At 50.1% G+C, this 21,407-nt stretch overlaps 1 long non-coding RNA gene across 2 annotated transcripts; it reads left to right on the plus strand.

Annotated features, from left to right (window-relative positions):
* The first annotated feature begins 531 nt into the window (after window positions 1-531).
* Window positions 532-19,680, plus strand: LOC126937680 (uncharacterized). 2 transcript variants are annotated; one of them, XR_007719815.1, is made up of 4 exons: window positions 532-927; window positions 17,624-17,675; window positions 18,123-18,275; window positions 18,454-19,680. It is a non-coding gene; the product is annotated as an uncharacterized LOC126937680 (long non-coding RNA). The 2 variants fall into 2 exon arrangements; XR_007719814.1 differs by lacking the exon at window positions 18,123-18,275.
* Window positions 19,681-21,407: the final 1,727 nt, after the last annotated feature.

Genomic DNA, 21,407 nt, shown 5'->3' on the forward strand with positions numbered 1-21,407 from the left:
TGAGCTTGGTTCTCCCTGCGGCAGCGTCGTCACTAATGGGTATTTTCAGCCCTGCTGAGGAATCTGGGCCTGCTCCTTGCCTCCCTCGCCTTCCTCTGCAGCCCATGTGAATTAGCCTGCCTGCCTGCTTAGGGACTGGTCCCTGCAGTGTGGCTCCTGGGGCCCCAGCTTCACTCCTTCAAGGGCCAGGATGTTGAAGAATGGGGAAAAGGACCCCTATGCTAGCCTGCCCTGTGTGGCCCAAGGACCCTTGCCAAGACCAGGTGGGGGTCAAAGTGCAGAAAAAGAAGGATGTCGATTTCAGAAGAAACCGTTGTGAGAATGGCAAGATGGCTCCAGTGTCGGCAGCTCCCCTGGGGCCCCACCCCAGCAGCTCTTGGCAGCAGTCACACAGCTCTCGCATCCAGCCTCGGCCACATGGAAGCAGGCCTCGCTTCCCCCAGCTTTGCTTCTCTGCCCTGCAGGGCTCCTTTCCTGTCCCAGGGAGCTCTACTTTCCAAGCAGTTCTGTGGCCAACAGCTGGAGTCTTATTTTAGGGACAAGCTGGCAGCCCAGCATTTGTACTGAATGTTCCGGGTCGGCCTGGCCTGCGCCTGGTGCACCAGTGGGAACCCCATAAGGCTGGGCGTGGGGGAGCGAATTGCTTCTGAGGTTTGCTGACATTCTGTTTGGCTTCCTGAAATGCTTTCTCTTCATTCAAAGAGCAGCTGCTGGTCTCCGCCCCTCTGTCTTTCCTTCCTCCTCCCAGTGGCTTCCCTGTTCCTGCTATCCTGGCTTTCCTGGCTTTTTTGATCCTCATCCTGGCTCTGGGGGTAAGGAGGATGGGTCTGGAGCACCTGTGAGACCCAAGCCTGGGCCCCCCACCACAGAGGATGCAGCCTCCCAACCCCAAGAGCCCAAGATTGGAGGCTCTGAGCAGAAGCTGGGGTAGGTGAAGTGGGCGCTCAGTCTGCGTGTTATCTGGGGAGGAGCTTGGGTCTCTGGGACACACTGGTAAGATGCGCTCCACTCGCTCCTCATCATAACCAAGGGCCCACCGGTGGACTTTTGCTTCTGGTGGCCCCAGGGCCCCTGTCTTCTGGCTCCTGCCATCTGTGGCGGATGAGGGATGTCTGACTTCCCCTCTCTGGGCTGTTGGCGGGAGTGGGGGCAGTGGGAAAACACACCTATCAGGCAGTCCCACCCCTGCACAGAGGAGCAGAGACTGTGCCTCAGCCCCAGATTCCTGCCCAGTGGGGACCACATCACGGACAGACACGTTCCTAGCTGGCTGTGTGCAGTCACTGCCACCTCAGGCTCCTGGGAGGCACCAAAGGCCCATTGGGGGTTCCTGAAATGGCGGCACCCACCACAGTCAGCTGCCATCATGCAAGGCACCGAATCTGCTGTCCTGGTGGATGGGATCCCCTTTCTGCCTTTCCTGTTCAGCCTCCCCGGGTCCCATGCCCTCTCTGTGAGGCCATGGCAGGATATGTTGTGGGCAGCTGGATTTCCGGCCCTCTCTGGCAGAGTCAGAGGGGTTGCCTTTGACCAGCAAGCAGGAAAGGGATTTGAAGGCAGACGCAAGTGGGCCCTGCCCAACTCAGACTGGGGAGGAAGTTTCTGCAGCTGCGGAAGGAGAAGCAATGAATAGCCACTGTCTAGACCCTCCCCTATGACTCCACCCCCAAGGTGCTCCAGACAGGCCTGAGAGTCCCCTCTTCGGTCCTAGCCACACCACTCCTGGTGTGAGCCGGGCAGGCAGCCCAGCCCTCTCCAGCCCCGGCTCCTAGTGGCAGGAGGTGACTTCCTGGCTGTAGCAGAAAGAGTCTCCAGGTTATATGGCCGTGTCCCTGTGCCAGGACTCGGGGTAGGGGTACACTCTGCTCTGGCCCCCGCAGGAAGTGAGTTCCAAAGGAGTCAAGCTTTTGGAGGAGAACTTGGTGGCTGTGCTTCTGACCTGGCATTGCAGGAGCATAAGCGCTGGTCAACTTGTACGAAAAAGCCAGACCCACTGTCACCATCTCACAGGCTGTGTCGCATGCTCTGGTGGTGAGGGCCTGTTTCCCAGCCCTCCTCCCTAGCACGGGGCTGCTCAGGGCAGAGCTCCGGGGATACTGTGGGTTCCTTTGGGGTGGGAGAGCCTGTGGCCAGGTCAGCGAGGAGAACAGAGCGGGAGCATGAGGGTGGGCTGGAGAGGAGCTGTTTGTCCTGCCTCCCTGACCCCAAGGAGGGCACAGTCCACAGGCTATTTTAGGGAGCAAGAACTGGCCAGTCAGAATGTGCCTGAGCCTCTCCCCAAGACAGCAGAACCATCAAAGGGGAACATCTTTGTCTTGGGGGAGCCACGTGGAATTGCATCTAGAACAGATTGTGAACAGGAGCGCCTGTCAATTTACGTTTATCAGGACTTGGTTCTTTTCCCTCCCAGACTTGCCCTGCAAATCTCGTGGTGGGGTGGGGATCAGAGAGCAGAGGGCTTATCTTGACTTTCACGATCTTAGTGTTAATGATAGTTACCCAGGTTGGAGGTTTTTAGCCCCTTTCTTGGCCCTAGACCCAATGGCTCCGTCCATGATATTTTTCAAAGTCTAGTAAAGCAGCAGAGAGAGGAGTGAGAGGGAGGCGAAGACAGAGACAGGACTCTGTTGGCAGATCCCTGCTGTCTTCCAAGACCCTATATAGGCTTCTGTGGAGTTCTTGCAGCTGAAAGCTGAGTCCTTTGCCTGGGGCAGGGGTGGTGTGGGTTCTTGGCCATCACACTCCTGGAACCCTGAATCTTACTGTTCCACAGTCGCAGACCAGCCAGGCCTAGGACCTCAGAGCTGCCTGTGGGCCCATGGAAAGTCATACTTGCATCCAGTCGGCGCTGGGCCTGCTGCCATTTTGCAGCTTCTGCCCTGCACATTTTTAGGTCTCTAAAACTCTCACAGTTAATTTTTTCTCTTCCTTTAATGGCACCCAGAAGGGCACCCAGCATTATGCATCAGGTGTTTGACCCAGCTGCATGTGGGATGGAGGGCGTTTGGTTTGGTGGGTCCTGGGAGGAGTTCAGGCCAGGTCAGGATTTATCATTGTTATTGATGCTACAGATAACAGCCTTGCCCTGAAGCCTTTCACAGAGTTTATCTCCTTTCTTGTTACTCTGATAGGGCTGGGATTGTCCACCACCTGCTCAGTGAGGGCTAACATTGAGTATCCAGCAAGAGTGCTGTATTAAATCATATCTTGGCCAGGCACTATGGCTCATGCTTGTAATTCCAGCATTTTGGGAAGCTGAGGTGGGAGGCTCACATGAGCTTAGTTTAAGACCAGCCTGGGCAATATAGTGGGACCGTGCCTCTACAAAAAAAAAGAAAAAAAAAAAAAAGAAAAAAAAAATTAGCCAGGCGTGGTGGCACATGCCTGTAGTTCATCTACTCAAAAAGCTGAGGTGGGAAAATCGTTTGAGCCACAGGAAGCCGAGACTGCCGTGAGCCATGATTGTGCTATCGTACTCCAGCCCAGGCGATAGAGTAAGACTCTGTCTCCAAACAAAAAGCAAAATCTCCCCCTTGGTGGAGACCTCTCAGAGTGCTGGGGAAGGGGCTCTGGAGTCCACAGCCTCTGTTCTCCTCACCCCTCCCTCACTTCCTGGCTGTGTGGGTTTAGCTAGATCAAATGATCTCAGGGTTAGTTTTAGAAGCCAAGGTTTGCATGCTAGGCCCTAAAAAAGATTGCATTTTCAAAAGGCAGTCACATCAACCTAAAAACTCTCTCATCAGCTTTTCTTGCAGTATGGCTTGACACCCCTCCTCTGGGAGGTGAGCTCTCTGTCCCCTTCCCTAAGACCTGCTTCCTTCAGTAGACTGGGATGGAGGTCACCTTATGTGACTCGAAGCTGTGTCATAACAGGTGATACAGATCACAGACGGCGCCTGGCCCGCACTCTCTTGGTTTGCTCACTCTGTGGGAAACCAGCTGACATATTGCGAGGACACTCAAGCAGCCCTGAGGAGTGGCTGACACCCAGGATGAGGGACCACAGCCCAGCCCTCGGGGGATTCCAGCCAGAAATGCCTGAGTGAGCCAAGACCCACAGAAACCATAGAGATGATAAACCATTGTTGTTGTCTTTAGCCACTGAAATTTTTTTTATTATTTTTACTTTTTTTATTTTTATTTAGTATGATGCCCTGAACAGGTCCATGGCAATAAGAAGAAATCATTATTGCCTTACTGGATTTTAGATTATAGGCAGACAGAAACTTGCTAGCTCAATTGCCAAGCCTCATGCTTTAATTTATGAATAACATTTCCGTTGTGCCCATTGACTATTTAGGTATCAACTTCTAAGGGTTTTTTCTTGTTTTGTTTTCTTCTGAGACCAAGTCTTGCTCTGTCACCCAGGCTGGAGTGCAGTGGCTTCATCATAGCCCACTGCAACCTCCACCTCCCGGGTTCAAGCAGTTCTCCTGCATCAGCCTCCCGAGTAGCTGGGATTACAGGCGGCACTACCACGTCTGGTTAATTTTTGTATTTTTAGTAGAGATGGGGTTTCAACCATGTTGGCTGGGCTGAACTTCTAAGGTTTTTGAATGTGGCTCTCCTGGCTCTGATACAACTAGAAGTAAAACTGAGACAAAAAGCATGGCTCTTCACCTACTGCTCAGCGTACCTGGGCACTGGACTTCTTGTTTCTTTCTTTCCCCTTCCAACCAGAAAGCTCTGTAAATAAGAAGAAGGGGACTGAGACCCACAGGGTTGCCTGGACATTTGGAAAATAATTTTAAATATTTTCACTTGATCTACAGGAGATTACACATTTGCTATGGAGAGCTTCAATTACTAAATGATTAGGTTCACTAGACTAAAAAACAATAATTCTCTGCTGAGAAAGTATTTTATATTTCTACTTTAAACTTTGCTCTGTTCTGGTTAAATGTGTTAGAAAGGAACACTTGTGCCGGTTAAAGGAAATTGTCAGAAGAAAACGAAGGGGTTGAAATGGAAGGATGTTCTTGGATTGGAGTTCCAACAAAAGAATGTAAGTGCTGGATGCAAACTTCCAGTTGCTTGCTCATCTCTGGGCAGAAAGGAGTTTGGTGCTAAGTGCAGGTGGAAAAGGGACTTCTATTTCCTGATTGGGGTGACTAGACCATGGTGAGTGTGTGTTCATCCATAGTACCAGAGCGTGTGTTCACTCTTTACCCTCTTCCTCATGGGCACCACACTTCCAGCTTCTGCTGCAGGCCATCGTGGCTCTGGGATGGAGTCCTGCACAGGGGATGTGGGCGGATGTGGCAGCTTTTTAAATTCTCTGTGTCTCCTTCACGTTCTCTCCTCTCATTTGCTAGACAGACAAAGAGGGCCTGGAGACCTCCGAGGCCATGGTGGTGACAGGGCCACTGAGGAGGGAAAGCCTGAGTCCCTGAAGGTTTGTGTGGAGTACTATTTCCCCCAACCTATGGTAGACTGGGACAAAGGGATAAACAAACTTATAGCTTATTAGGTTACTGAGAGTTAAGAGTGGTTTTCATAGGTGTTAACTCATCTTGGCTAATATACCTACAAACACCTTGGGGACAGGGACACTTGTTAGTGCTCCTTGTCTTTGCAGAGTCTAGCTGGTAATGGGCACAAGGATGTTTACGGAATGAATAAGTGAGAGATAAATGTGTCTTTACTTAGGGCAGCATGGTGCTCTGCTTTTCTTTCCTTTTGTTTTCACAAGATGATGGAAGAAGAAAGTGCTGAGGTCAAACATTGCTATGGTCTGATGGTGCCCCCCCTAAAATTCATATGATGAAATTCTAACTCCCAAAGTGATGGTGTTAGAAGGTAGGGCATTTCGGAAGTGATGAAGTCATGGGGGATGAAGCCCTTATGCATGGGATTAGTGCCCTTGTGAAAGAGGCCACAGCACTGCCTTCCCCACTCTACCATGTGAAGACACAGTGAGAAGTCATCGTCTGTGAGGAAAGGGCCTTCACCAGTCACTGAATCTATCAGTGCCTTGCTGTGGGACTTCCCAGCCTCCAGAGCTGTGAGAAATACATTTCTATTGTTTAAGAACCACCTAGTCTATGGTATTTTGTAATAGCAGCCAAAATGGACTAATACAGCACTCTAAATAGAAAAAATGGAGATTTCCTAGCTCTTAGCATCTTCTTATTCGTTTACAGAAGAATAAAGTCATCAAGAGTTATTGATGCCAGCACTGCCCTGGAGGGACCAAGAGAACAGGAACTTGTTTTCCTTGTGTTTACCTTTCTTCAAATCTATCCTGTAGACGCATCTGATGGTCAGAGTGGTGTCATCTTAACAGTTATGCCTAATTGTTTTCATAAATAATCATATTTAGTAGGAAAAGAATAAATGAGTCAGAAAGTTTTATATAATAATGTCCTTTAGTTGACTGTGTTCTTGGAAACAATGGTTGTTCAGAATTGCAGACAAAAATCCTATCACACTGGGAAAGAGCCTAGGTCAAAATGAAATTCCACATTAGTGTTAAATTTGCAAACTTGAGGTGAACACAAGCATATTGTGTTAGTCTGTTCTCACACTACTAATAAAGACATACTCAAGACTGGGTAATTTATAAAGGAAAGTGATTTAATTAACTCACAGTTCCACATGGTTGGAGAGGCCTCACAATCATGGCAGAAAGTGAATGAGGAGCAAAGTCACATCTTACATAGCAGCAGGCAAGAAAGCATGTGCAGGGAAACTCCCCTTAATAAAACCATCAGATCTCATGAGACTTATTCACCGTCACAAGAATAGCACGGGAAAGACCTGCCCCCATGATTTAATTACCTCCTATGATTCAATGTCCCTCTCATGACACTTGGGAATTATGGGAGCTACAATTCATGATGAGATTTGGGTGGGGACACAGTCAAACCATATCACATATCATTGAATATTTTGTGTGTGTATTTCCAAAAAGGTACTAAATTGTCCCTCCCCCATGCATAAAAATGTAACTCCAGGTACTTTCACCTCCAGGCTGCATGAGCCTGCTCAGAATCAGACAACCCATGAACATCCTCCATGTTCAACTCCACACGTCACAGGTGGCTTTCATGGACAGCCAACAACCACCATGCTTTACTGAAAAAATATAGGAAGAGAAACATGCAAAATGCCGCATGGTACACAAGGACTGGAATAAGTTTTTAGAAACTCATGTGTTCCTTATTAGAACATACCAAGTAGATTTTTGACTCCTTAAATAACTTTATTATGGATCTTCATGTCAAAGAGGGAGTTTTAAACGGAGACATTGATAGGCTCAATTACTTCCATAGGTTATTACATTTTCCTTCATTGTAGACCTGGCTATGTGCTGTGGTCAACACATTTGTACCTGCCTACCCTTGGATGGATTTTACTACATTTAGTGGCTACAAACACCCAATTTTCATGAGTAGATTACAAGGCTCTTTGAAAAATAGGACTAAAATCTCTTATGGATGGAGTCCAAAAGCATGCATATGTATTTATTTTGAACTACCAGAAGAATCTTGGTCATGTCCTTCTATCTGTTCAGTGTACAGGCTTCGACTTAAAGTTTTTATTGCACAAACACCATGCCGAGGATGTTTGAGTCTGCAAAGGACAGAGCGGAAGCCCAGCTGTAGCAAGCTGCATTTTCATTCTGAATGTCTCGGAGATTAGAATTTAATGTAGTTCACAGGAATTAAGGTTTTCTTCCAAATCCTTTGACATGTTGTGGATTGTGGATTCCAAGTTTATGATCATGTTTATTAGCGCCTTCCACATTTGTGGGGCAGATTCGCCTGTGGGGGAACGCTTTACCCTTTCTGGTGGATAGACTTGTTTTTCTGAGGTTTGGGAGGCGGGGGTAGTGGTGATGATGCTAGAGAGGTTGTGTTGCCCCAACTTTTCCTCCTCCCTGTCTCCTCCCAAGATGTGGGAGTCATAAAACCTGAGTTAAACTGAGCAGAAATGCAAAACCTCACTGCCTAGGCAAGACGCCCCAGAGCAAAGGTCCTGAGATGTCACTGGGGTGCGCACCCACATGGACTGATTTCAGGGACACGTGTGGTGGGTTGTGGCTTTAAAACGTAGCCCGAATTCTGTGATACTCCTCCAGTTGAGAGATGGGGTCCCCCTCTCCAGGCAGCCCTTCACAGTTGGTAACCCCATGACTCCACAGCAGCCAAGCACAGGGAGAGTGGGCTGAGGTCCGGCTTGGTCCATGGCTCTCGTGGCTGTGACCTGGAATCATCTCCTTTGTTAAAGCCTTGTCCTGTTGGGAGGCTGAGGCTTCTATCTGTCATTAGGGGTATAAACATCAGGTGGACAGTTCTCGGATGAGGGAAGGAAGAGACATAGGATGTCAGGAGGAGAGGGCACTGAGGAGAGAGCCGCCCACCCCAGACCCAGCCAAGCGTGCCCACCTAGGACTCCTTCTGTCTGTGCTTGTGGACAACACAGCCAGACGGAGCTGCATACCCCACAGTGTTTTCTTTTCCTGGGTGGCTCAGCTCCTGGGAGCTCATCCGTCTCTTGTGTAAGGAGGTCGTCTGACAAATGCCTTTTGCTTGGGAATTTGTGACTCTGTGTTTGCGATGCAAGCCTGGGGCCACTGCTGCTGTTGCAGGCTGTGAAACATGGAGTGGCTGCAGGGTTGGGGGCTTTGGAGCTTCCTCTAAGGAAAAGGAAGGCACCGAGTTCAGGGCTCTGCGTGGCCTCCAGCTCAGTGTCTGCTTTCATGGGATATGGTAACACGGAGAGCAAGGCTGTCTGTTTGGAAGAAGCGAGCAAACTGTCCCCACACGTGAGAGAAACCAGGAGACTCAATTCTAGTCACGGGGAAGTGAGCTGTCATAGCCCTGAGTCTGAGAAGGCGTCTAGTCGGGGACACACCAAGGCAGAGCTTGGGTGTGAGGCAAGAGCAGGATGGACCGTCCTGTGCAAATACAGGGTTGGGAACAGAACTCTTGCTGGTGGAGACTCCCTGATAGAAGTACCCGGGAGGCCCCACTTTCCATCGCTGGGCCCCCCTTGTCTGTGCTGTGGGTCCTTCATGCTGTACCTTTGTGAGTGCGGTTGCTGGTGTAAACTCTGTCTGGGTAGTGGAGTGGGGCTGCTGAGAGCTGGAGGGAGAGTTTTGGGAGAGTCAGCACTGGGGGGCTACTTTCCTTGCTGTGTGGGACCCAGTGCCCGCAGCCATCTCCTTGAAGTGAACTTTTAACAAAGTTCTTTGTATGGTGACTCTAATCACTCCTTCCAAAATGAGTCTGGCCGGATGTTTCCCTTCTCTGTCTAGGAACGGAGGAGCACGTGTTCCTGCTGCACTACCCACATGTTACCAAAAAAAAAAAAAAAAAAATTAAACAAACCTCGAGCTGAGTTCATGACACTTACGCCCATGTGCTTAGGGCAAAGGTCCGGATGCCTGCCCTTGTCTTTGAAGTAGGTACATAGCACGATGGACTGATGAGTGGGTGGACAGATTTGAGAGAAAGCAGGTATGGCAAAATGTTCATGGTGCATGCACACCGTGGGGTTGAGGGTGCAATTCTTTCCGCTTTTCTAGAGATTGGAAATGTTCACAGTGAAACACTGGGGGATCTCAGAGTCATGGGGCCCCTTAGGGTCGCCCACTCATGTCTCTACTCTGCATTGATCGCACTGTCAGCGTACAGAACTGGAGATGGGACACCTGCCCTTTGGTAGTGCATGGTGTGTATTCTTGGGAAGGACACCCTGTGGTGGAGGACAGGCTGCCTCCTGCAGGCCAGTCAGCAGCCCTGGCTCCCAGGCACTGACTCCTGGGAGAAGCCCTCAGTCACTGAGACAAGGCCAGACAGGGCAGATGAGGCAGTACCACCCCAGGTCGACAAGCACTAGTCTAGGCCTGGAAGGCCCAGGGAGGGCAGCCTGCCCTGGGGAGGGTACACAGCATGGGAGTGGCCGCCACAACCTAGAGCCTGGGAGCCTGAGTCCCTGGTTGGACTCTGTTCGTTCTCTTTCTTCTTATAAAACCAAATGGTGCTTGAGCCAGTCGTTTAGGAAATGGTAGCAGTTCTCTGCTCTGGGTACCACTGCATGTACTGAAAATCACCGTGGTCAGGCTTTCTCTCCAAGTTCATGAAACTATGGGGGAGGCGGGGCAGTGTGTTTGGAGTTGTTTTTCCAGGAACCGTGACAGGTCCTGCTGATTCACACACAACAGAGAAGTATCTGATAGGGCTGCCAGGTTTATGGATGCAGCCTGTGACCTTGAAATGATGTTTTTAAATCTAAAGTTACTGATCTAAGTAGTATTAAACCTGAGACTCCACCTGTTCCTAGCTGGAGCTCACAATTAAAGTCAGTCGACCAGATTTACCATTTGTGGTGAAGTCACTGTCAATGCCACACACTCCTTGGGGGAGTGAGGGTTGCACTGTGACTGCTCCAGTGGCTGAGGGGACCTCACTGTTTCCAATGTCAAGCCTGTGTTTCTATGGGAACCCAGCCATCCCCCCGCTACAGTAAGACCCAGCCCAACTCACAGGACATTCAGCTACTTTCCACTGAGAGATATTTTTTCTTTGGGGAGATTTCTTGCCTCATTTTGGATCAAGCTTTTATTTTAAATTAGTGGTGAGCTCTAAGCATCGTGGAGATCAATGCAGGAAGCTTCCCCCTTTGTTCTTGATATTGTACATGTACAAGAAGCAATGGAAGGTGAAGCCTGCCTGGGCTCAGAATGACTGTACAAATATGGCAGTGATTTTGCTGTGGCTGAGGGCGACCGTGGGGCACACCTGTTTCCCAAGTTACTGCCTCAGTTTACCTGAAGTGATTTTAATTTGGCTCTGGGTTTACTCATTTAGAAGCACTAAGGAAAGCTTTGCTGCAATTTCTGGTTAAAATTGGCACATTGATCATGTGTGTTTTTCTGCATTCCCTCTGAATCATCACAAAATTATAGTAAATGAATAGAAAAAGATATCAGTCCAAAGGGATGTGGATACCAGCAGATCAGACATGTCAACACAATTTTGGAAAACAGAAAATACATGGCTTAGCTTAGTTAATACCTGTGTATTTAGTTAATACACAGGTATTAACTAAAACCTATGTACCAGCAAGTTTGTGTGTGTGTGTGTGTGTGTGTGTGTGTGTGTGTGTGAGAGAGAGAGAGAGGTACTGGTATAACAAAAAAGAAAAGCTATGGTTGTTCCAGTTACTGTTGGTGCACAACAAACTAACCCAAATGAGAGTACACAAAGGTCATTTTGTCATCCCCACAGATTCTGTGGGTCAGGAATTCAGACAGAGCAGAGCAGGGCTACCTTATGTCTGATCCACTGTGTCAAGAGCCCTGGCTGGGAATACTCAAAAGCTGGACTCAGCTGGAGCTGTCAACGGAGCACCTCCACGTGGCCTCTTATGTGGCAGGGCTTCCTCACAGCATGGTGGCTAAGTGCACAGTGGGAACATTCCAAGTCTCTAGGTGACAGCCGCTTGGCCTTTTCTGACTTAGTTGCAGATGCCACATTGCCCTTCTTTTAACCATAATCAGTTGTTTGAAGCAGTCACAAGCCTGCCAGATTGAAGGGTCCATAGACTCCTACCTCTCAACAAAAGAGTAGCAGAGAACTGTGGAACCATGTTTTACAACTGCAACAACGGTCACACAGAACCCCAGGAGACTTGCAATCAGAAGCACCAAAGGCCAGGATGTGGCACAGCCACCCTGTAGAAGGCAGGAAAGTTACTCCTTGGAGACACTGACCAGGGAGGCTCTGAACTTGGAGATTCCGGTCAGAGTTGAGGACACAGAACCCAGATGGAGAGCAGATGAATTAAGTGAAAACCTGCTTTTTGAATAGTCAGACCCCTCCCACTCAGCCCTCCACTCGGTTTTGGGAACGTTGCCACCAGGATTATGCCCGTTACCCAGAATGTCAAAGGATTCTTCTTTGGTGAAACTGAGAAACCAAAGAAAAATGACCTATTAATTGACATAAGACCACCAGGTACCCACCTGATAAACCTACAGTGAAGTGATCCTATGACAAGCTCCACTCATCCTCACTGAGCTTCCAGCCAGCCGACTGGGGCCTTAATTAGTGAAAGAGATGGCCCTAGACACCTAGGCAGCTGGGGAAGACCTCTGTTGGGAAGACACAAACACACAAACAGACGAAACAGCAACAAACAGAAAAAAGGAACTCAGGGAAAGAAGTACAATGCATTAGAAAAACAAAGACAACTCAAAGACAATGCAAGAAATAGCCAATGGTGAGATGTTAAAAAGAGAACTTTTAGGGTATGTGAAAGAGCTCTTAGAAAATAAAAAAAAAAATGTAGCAGAGGTAAAAAACTCAATAGGAGTTTGGGAAACGGTGTTGAGGAAATCTTCCAGAAAATGGAACAGAAAACCAAAGAGACATACAAGAAGAAAATTCAAGGACTAATCAAGAAGATACATCTGACGAAAGAGGAGTTCCAGAAATAGAAAACAGAGAGAGAGGAAATCATTACAGACATTTATCAAAATGGAAGGAGGGGAATTTTTTAGGCTGGAAGAACCATGAAGTGCTTGGCACAATGGTGGACAAAACCCCCCCACATCAATGCATATCATCATGAAACTCAGGACTCCAGGGATAATGAGAAGATATTAAAGGCGTGTTGTGGAGGAGTGGGAAAAAAGAACGAAGGGAGAGAGAGAGAGAGAGAGAGAGAGAGAGAGAGAGACTGAGAGACAGTGAGAGAGAATAGATTCTATGCAAAGGATTTAAGATGAACTTGACCTCAGACTCCTGCTCAACAGCCATGGGAATCGAACACCAGTGGAAGGATGCCTTCCACACCCTGAGGGGAAAAGACATGCATCCTAGAATTTCATACTCAGACAAACTTTCAGTAAGGTGCAAAGCTCAATGAGTAAATTTGCTGCTAGAAAACTTGACTGATTGCTTACTAAAGTGTCCACATTTTCCTTGGTTTAGATTCACACAGAATCTTTCAGAAGATTCTGAAAGATCTGCAGCCTCATCTAGTATGGTGTTTATCCCAAATTTACAGGTACCCTCCTGACATGCTTTTCCCTTCAAGTGGGTCCCATGTCTGTTTTCCTTTATGGTCAAACTTCTTGAAAACATAGTATACATCAGTGCTTCTAACTTTTTTGGACCTCTTTTTTTTTTTTTTTTTTTTTTGGACACAATCTGGCACTGTCGCCCAGGCTGGAGTGCAATGGCAGGATCTTGGCTCACTGCAACCTCCACCTCCTGGGTTCAAGCAATTCTTCTGCCTCAGCCTCCAGGGTAGCTGGGACTACTGGCATGTGCCACCACACCCAGCTAATTTTTGTAATTTTAGTAGAGATGGTGTTTCACCAGGCTGGTTTGAACTCCTGACCTTGTGATCCGCCCCCCTCAGCCTCCCAAAGTGCTGGGATTACAGGTGTGAGCCCTGTACCTGGTGGATCGCTCTTAAGAATTGATAAAAATGACAGAACATCTTTTAGAAACGAAAAATGAATGTATGCATACGTATGTGAGATTTTCCAGTTAACCTGGAAGGTCCACAGGTACATGGGCCACCTGCTCTTTCTCTTCTCACACCCAGTTTTTACATGCACTGTCTTATTCCATTTTATTAACTACCTTCTTCTTATTTTTTCTTTTGTATTACAAAAGTAATATAATGCAGAAAAATAAAATCAAAGAGAAAGTCCCAATTTATCCCTGTCTTACTGGATTATTCTCCCTCAGGTGTTCTGATTTATCCTCCAGGTATTTTTAAATTATGTGTGTGTATCTGTGTGTGTGTGTGGTCGGCGGGGGCGGGGGGGGGGGTCATGTATACATACAAAATAACTGCTTATAATCTATCTTGCAGTCACATAGTGTGTTTTGAATAAAACCCATATTTCGAATCACAATATAAATATCCTGCTACAGGTTGAGTATCCCTTATATGAAATGCTTGGGACCAGAAGTATTTCAGATTTTGAATTCTTTTGGATTTTGGAATATTGACATTATACTCAGTGGTTGAGCATTCCTAATCTGAAAATCCAAAATCCAAAATGCTCCAATGAGCATTTCCTTTGAGCATCATGTCAGCACTCAAAAAGTTTTGGATTGTGGAGCACTTTGGATTTTCAGATTCAGGATGCTCAATCAGTATTTGGCTCCTCATGTGATAAATTATGGACGTCCTCCATGTTAACACATAGAGATTTTTTTTTCCCACTGATTTTGTCAGTTCCATTATATTCCTTAGAATGAGTCCTCTTTTATTAACTTCACGCCTTTTTGGTGGCTATTTAAGTTGTTTGAACTTTTTTTTGCTTATACAAAGAGTGCTGCAATGAAATATACATAAATATATAGAGAAATCAGTAGAAATATATACATATATATTTACATCACCAGCAATACGTTTGTAGAACAGATTCTTAGAAGTAGAATTGCTAGGTATGTATTTTAAATGTTCTGTGGTTGTTGCCAAGCTATTCTCCAACAACATTGTACGAATGTATACTTCCACCGACAGAGTTACTGGAAGGCCTCTTTCCTCATGCCTTCTCCAATGCTGGATGCTAGCAATATTTTAAAAATATTGAGGATGGGTCAGAAGTAGTACAGTAGTTCAAAGTTGCCTTAATCCTCATACATTTAACCCAACTTAATTCAACCCAAATGAATGCTAACTCTTACAGTAGACAGACTCCATGATCGAATGAGCTAACACGATCAGGTTGTATTTTCTAGCTTACTCTGTCTAAAGCCCTGCCCTTGGACTCAGGGCAGCTGACGCAGGGAAGGGAGGGGCACAGGAGTCAACGTGCTCAGTCTGCCTCAGCTCTGCAGGGGTTCTTGTCACCTGATGCCCTGTCTCCTTCGCCAGACTGGTGGGTCTGTCCCCTGCCAGGGAAGTTGGGAAACTCTTGCTGTCACCAAAGTTTGTCTTTGTTTTGCAAAGTTTTGCAAAGTTTGGCAATGTTTGGCAAAGTTTTGCTTTGCCAGTGTTTTTATTGGTTTGTCTTTTTCTTTTACTAATTTGTAAAGGCTTTTGATGTATGATGGACCATAACCCTTAGTTTTGTCATGGGGGGCTTAAATATTTCCTCCCACTTTATTGTTTGTTTTAAAACTCTGTGTTCTCTTTCGCCCTACACACATGTTTCGGCTTTATGTGTTTCCAGGTAGCAATATTCCGAGAGCTTCTGGATTTTCATGTTTTGCTTGGGGGGGTTGTCCTGTGCCAAGGTTATGACATCTCCTTCCACATGTTTCTATTAAGTTGATAGTTTTTAAAGCGTATTGATATATTTAACCCAACTGGCATCTGTTTTCATGTACATTGTGAGGGTGTGGGATTTTCGGGGCAGCTCTCTTCACCCTGCTGAATCCCTTGTCGCTAGGACACTGCTGGCCTCTGAGGGACTGGATCCCAGGGCTGTGTTTCCTGCTCCCCTTGCCTTGCCCTGTGACGCCGCTGGCTGTGATGCCCACTCCTTTCTCGCAGTTCCTTCCTGGGCTTCAACAGAGGCCTCCGACCCTGATTTCCATCCTTCTGCTGCAACTGCTCCTTCCAAGATCCTCCTTGGCGCCCCCCCGCCTCATTACCCTTCCTCCAGCCTAGCTGGAGAGCCCTCCCCAGGAGCCTCAGAGCTGGTTTCGTGCCTCTGTCTCCTGCCAGCCTCTGTGGTCTGTATGCCACTGGCTAGCCCCCTGCAGGTGCCCGCACACCTTCCCTCTCTGGACACCTGCCTCTTTCTCGTCCCCTCACCGACAGACCCTAGGCACTTCTGTCTTCCCCTCCCATCCCGACAGGTCCCCTCCACTCTGGCCGTATGGCTGACCCAGCCGATCCCTCCTCCCAGCCTAGACCTTGTTTCCAGTGACCTTCCAGCTTCCTCCTACTCAAGGACTCCTGCTCCAGACCATGGCGCTGCCTGCGCTTCCTGCAGCCTGACACCCCATAGCTCCATGGCTTTGCAGGGGCCACGTCTTCTGTGCAGAACTCTTCCTCCAGCTCCCTTTCTGGCAAATGCCTGTTTCCTTGCAGCCTGGTTTAATCTACACCCTCTGCAATATCCCCTGACCTGCCAAGTGACTGGGTCTTCCTCTCTGCCACTTCACAATCTGGCAGAGCCTGCGCACGCCGAGCTTGGCCTGAGGCTCTGGTGTGCCAACTCACTGTCAGTTGTCGATGAGACCTTGAGCTCCCGGAGGTCAGAGCCCCAGTCCTCCCGCCCTCGGCTCCCAGTGCCTGGTGCCTCGCAGCGGCGGGGACCTGATGAGAATAAAGCTGTGAAACAGATGGTCTTGGAAGGCGAGGAGGGCAGGGGCTGTCCCTGTATAGGTCAGGTGGGCCTTGGCAGCAAGAGTAAGTAGCCAGCCACGCCAGGCACTGCTGCGGGAGCTCAGGCCTGCTCTGCCCTGTCTGTCCATTCAGCTGCAGCGCCACAACAGGGAGGGTCCACGGCTGGGAGCCTGCCCAGCTAGATCGAAACTTCTTTTTAAAAGCACGCATTTGTTCTTCACATTCCAAAGCCTCACCCAGCCCTCCTAGAACTACCCTGCTGTGCACAAGGCCCCCAACACCCCTCAGAGGGAGTGATGACTGCGAAGATGTCTTGGAACTGGGATCTCCCGCGGGGTCAGGCGGCCCCTGCCTGTGCGGGCACACACACCACTGGATGCGTTTCCCTAAAGCCCCTGGAGTGAAAGTGATGCTGCCCTCCACTGCCTTCAGCGAGAGGCTTCGGTAGGAGGCTTTCCAGGCCCTGAGTGCGGAGTCATCCGGAGGGCTGGCTGCTGCGTCCAAGCACACACTCTGACCTGGCTGGAGCTCAGGTCCGGTCACAGGCTGGGTCACCTTGGCCTTTCGTCCTCTCAGCACGGAGTGACTGAGGAGGACCAGCTGCTTTTCAGCCTCAGAAGTTGGCTAGCAGTGGGGTGCAGACCCTGCCCCTGATAAGGAGAGTTTAGCTGTCCCTTCTCTGTCAGTCCATCTACGTTACATGCAGTCCTCCCCCCACCGGACTTCCTTTAAACCTGGGTTGGCAAAGCATCAACATGTAAGTCGCCACCACTTCCTTCCTCTTGGGCAGCCACCATGAACTCACCACAGGCTGCGTCTGAACATAGCCTCAGAATCCTTCTCAACACTGGAGGAGAACCACCGTGTGAAATGAGCGCTGCAGACCGTGCGTGCTGCTGGGGCGGTGATGAGACACCTCTGAAGGTGCCTGTTGTAGCTCGAGGGAAAACCCTGACCATGTCCACAGTGATCATCACAGATGGTTGGCAACGGGGTCAGGGGCGCCTTGGGGCTTCTAGTTCAACTCTCTTGTTTGGAGGATGGCATGGTTTGGATCTGTCTCTCCACCCAAATCCCTTTGCAATCCCCAATATAGAAGGTGGGACCTGGTAGGAGGGACTGGATCATGGGGATGCTTCTTGTGATAGTGAGTGCTCACGAGATCTGGTTGTTTAAAACTGTGTAACCCCTGCCCCCACCCTTGCTTCCTCCTGCTCGCTTGCCCCTCGCCTTCCGCCATGACTGAAAGCTTCCTGAGGCCTGCCCATGCTTCTGGTGCAGCCTGTGGAACTATGAACCAATTCAACCTCCCTTTATCAATTACCTAGTCTCGGGTATTTCCTTATAGCCGTGCGAGAATGAACTAATACAGAGGACGAGGACACAGAAGCACAGAGAAGGTGAGTGACGCCCCATCCGTGTCCAGCACAGCATTCCAAGGCATGCCTTGTGGGCCACTGGGCCCTGTGGAGTGGTGGGGACCACACGCGCAGCTTGAGGACACTGCATTCTGGGGCTCCCTCTGAGGGACTGTGTATGTGGTTGATGTTACAGGTTCTAACAAGCATGGCTGTGAGGAGCTGATTTTGCTCACAGCATGTGGTGCACTATGCGTGTGATCATACGCATTCCCCGTGTGGTCCTCCAGCCCCCAGGGAGAAGCCCACACTGGGGAGGCTGTGCCTGCTTCTGCCTGAAAACACCGAGGCTGGCTCAGGTGTCCACAGTTGGTGATGCAAGCAGGAGCAGGGCCAGCTGTTCTCTTTATTTCCATCAGAACCAGAGTGGTAGAGTATCAGTCACTGGCTCCATCGCCCATGGGACTGACGATGCATTTCTGCTGTCAGAATCTCACACTCTTAGGACCAAGCTGAGCGAGATCAGGTTTCCAGGCATCCACATGTGGTTCCTATAATGAAGACAGACGATCTCCTTGAGAGGAAATCAGTTTTCCATCACTGGCATCCCAGAAACAGTACCTGGGATCTATTAAAGCCTCAGTAGGTATTCACTGAAAATTTTAAAAATCAGTTAAATGCTTGTCTGTGCTAATAATGCCTCTTTGTCCAAGCACATTAACCCAAGCATGAGTCCTGCATGTATTGAGGTGTGTGTGAAAGTGCATTTGCACGCAGATATGTCACTACTGTCAAAACCAGGTAGCGTTGCTTTGACCAGGTTGCATGCACCAGGATGCAGCACAGAGAGCCCACGACCGTGCCGTGTCACTGCTGTGACAGGTTGGTGCTGCTGGAGACGTGGAATGAGCTCATAGAGGGGACTGAAGGTGAAACAGAGACTCAGGTCCTGATGATGTTGCTGCATACACACCACCCCCATGTAGACACTGGGAACAACCATCGTTTTATTGTATCACCTAATTGTGCGGATCAGGAATTTGAACAGTTGTTCCCTGCCCCACAGAGCTGATGGAGGTTACTTGTGATACCACATCTGGCACATGGGTTGTTCGGGGAAGTCCAAGACAGATTCACTCCCATGCTGGGGCCTCTATGGGGGTGGCCAAGAGGCTGAGCTTGGCAGGGGCCATTGACCAGAGCACCCACACGTGTCTCCATCTCAATTGTCTTGGGGTCTGTGGACTTTCTCCCAGAGGGAGAAGGTTGCAAGAGAGGAGGTAGAAGCTGCCAGGCTTCTGTGAGTGAGCCTCCAATGTGCGTCTCTCCTGGTACGTCCCCTGGAAAAGTCAATGGAACTAGCCCAGATTCATGGGACTGGGAACTGGCTCCACTTCTCCATGAGAGCAGGAGCAGAGGCTTTGCAGCCAACCTTCATCTGTACAGACTGACGGGCCCTGAGATGAGTGCAGTGTGCCGTGGAGAAGGGAGAACCAGCCCTTCCCGTGAGGAGGCAGGGCTGAGCCTATGTGCTTGCTTCTCTGCCAGGCCCCTCCGCACTGCTCTGTGGCCTCTCTGCCAACTCCATGCCCCTTGAGGCTGGCCCTTAGCAACAGCATCTTCCTCTCCCTTGCTCTTCACCCCTGCCCCTAGGCCACGCCTGCTGCACTGCCCTTGTGCACACCTCCCTTCATGAGTCCCTCTTCTGTTAACCCTGTGCCCGTGCCATCTGTTTTCCACATGGGCCTGACCCCAAAGGCATATTCAAAAAGAATTAATCATATTTTTACGATAACAAAATGACAAAAATTACATGATCAATTTGTAATAAAATGATACATGCTAAAAAGTAACTTGGAAGATTTTCCTTCTTTGGAGTGTCTGAGGGGTTATCAAGGCCCTTCTGGAACTGACAATATGCAGAAGTGTTTGCTCCACCTTACGGATACCAGGCGCGGGAGAACCCCTGATCTCCAGCAGGAGATCACACGTCTGCCCTGCTGCCCAGGTAGCGTGAGGCGCTCGGCTCGGCTTGTCTCCTCGGTGCATTGGGCACCCTCCATCCACCTTGGGAGGCGTGGCATGGGGTGTGGCCAGCGGGCGTGTTGGGCACTTTCCATCCACCTTGGGAGGTGTGGCACAGGGTGTGGCCAGCGGGCGTGTTGGGCACTTTCCATCCACCTTGGGAGGTGTGGCACAGGGTGTGGCCAGCGGGCGTGTTGGGCACCCTCCATCCACCTTGGGAGGTGTGGCACAGGGTGTGGCCAGCGGGCGTGTTGGGCACTTTCCATCCACCTTGGGAGGCGTGGCATGGGGTGTGGCCAGCGGGCGTGTTGGGCACCCTCCATCCACCTTGGGAGGCGTGGCATGGGGTGTGGCCAGCGGGCGTGTTGGGCACCCTCCATCCACCTTGGGAGGCATGGCATGGGGTGTGGCCAGCGGGCGTGTTGGGCACTTTCCATCCACCTTGGGAGGTGTGGCACAGGGTGTGGCCAGCGGGCGTGTTGGGCACTTTCCATCCACCTTGGGAGGTGTGGCACAGGGTGTGGCCAGCGGGCGTGTTGGGCACTTTCCATCCACCTTGGGAGGTGTGGCACAGGGTGTGGCCAGCGGGCGTGTTGGGCACTTTCCATCCACCTTGGGAGGCGTGGCACAGGGTGTGGCCAGCGGGCGTGTTGGGCACTTTCCATCCACCTTGGGAGGCGTGGCATGGGGTGTGGCCTGCAGGCGTGTTGGGCACTTTCCATCCACCTTGGGAGGCGTGGCATGGGGTGTGGCCTGCAGGCGGTAGCTTCTGCATCAGACAGTCCACGTGTGAGACGCGCTCCCCACCCCTCTCGAGATGCCTGCTATCTGCAGAAAGACATTCCACTGGGCAGCCCCCAGAAGAGGAGACTTCAGCATACTGTTGGTGGTTAATAAATGCCAGCTCCCCTCTGTGATCCTGTTGCTTCAGGAGGGTGGGTGAGGGGGTCCGGGCTCACGGGGCTTGCCCTCATACTTTCTTGAAGAAAAACACAGAATTCTGAGTCCTACGTTGGGTGTGGGTGGTGAGGGTGGTGAGGCTGAGTGCATGCTGCATCTGGGGAGGGTTTGAGGTGCCCGGGTTCCTTCACGCCTGTATTCAGAAGGCAGCACTGATGCTTCTGATTTGATCCTCACCACAGCCTGCCAGCAGGGTCATGTGGCTGTGAGCACCTCAAGTGTACAGTGAGGAAATGGAGACAGGGGTGTTATGTCTGGTACCCAGAGCCCTTGGCTGGCCCAGGAGAGACAAGGCCGATCTGGAACTCCAGTGAGCCCCGGGCCAGGCTGTGCCCACTGAGCTCCTCACTGAGACTCTGATGGGTGCAGAGATGAGGGATAGGGGAGGCAGGTCGGGGAGTGTCCTGGAATGTGGGGAAACCCAGGGGGTGGGAAGATGAACCAAGAAGGAAGGAATGAGCATTCTTCCTTGCAGCTCCTCCTGCCCCTCATATCTGCAAATGCCCCTCTGGGTTTCTGCTACTGCTGTGACCTTTACACTAGGATGTTCACATGAGCCCATCCCTGCCCCCCACCGCTCACTGAAGCTGGGCCATGCAAGGTGAAGGGCTGACTTGGACCTCCTTAGTCTGCAATCCTGAAGTGGGGTGCAGGGGCAGGGAAGGCAAGCCCCGGGGCCAGTGGGTCTAATTCAGAGGCATCGCGGTGAAGGGAGGGAAGCTAAGGAGGAGGAAAAGTGGCTTCGTAGTGAGAACAGATGCAGAACCACTTCCTTCTAGGGGAAGCTCG

The sequence above is a fragment of the Macaca thibetana genome, chromosome 15 (genome assembly GCF_024542745.1).
Source record: "Macaca thibetana thibetana isolate TM-01 chromosome 15, ASM2454274v1, whole genome shotgun sequence".
Taxonomy (NCBI): Eukaryota; Metazoa; Chordata; class Mammalia; order Primates; family Cercopithecidae; genus Macaca; species Macaca thibetana.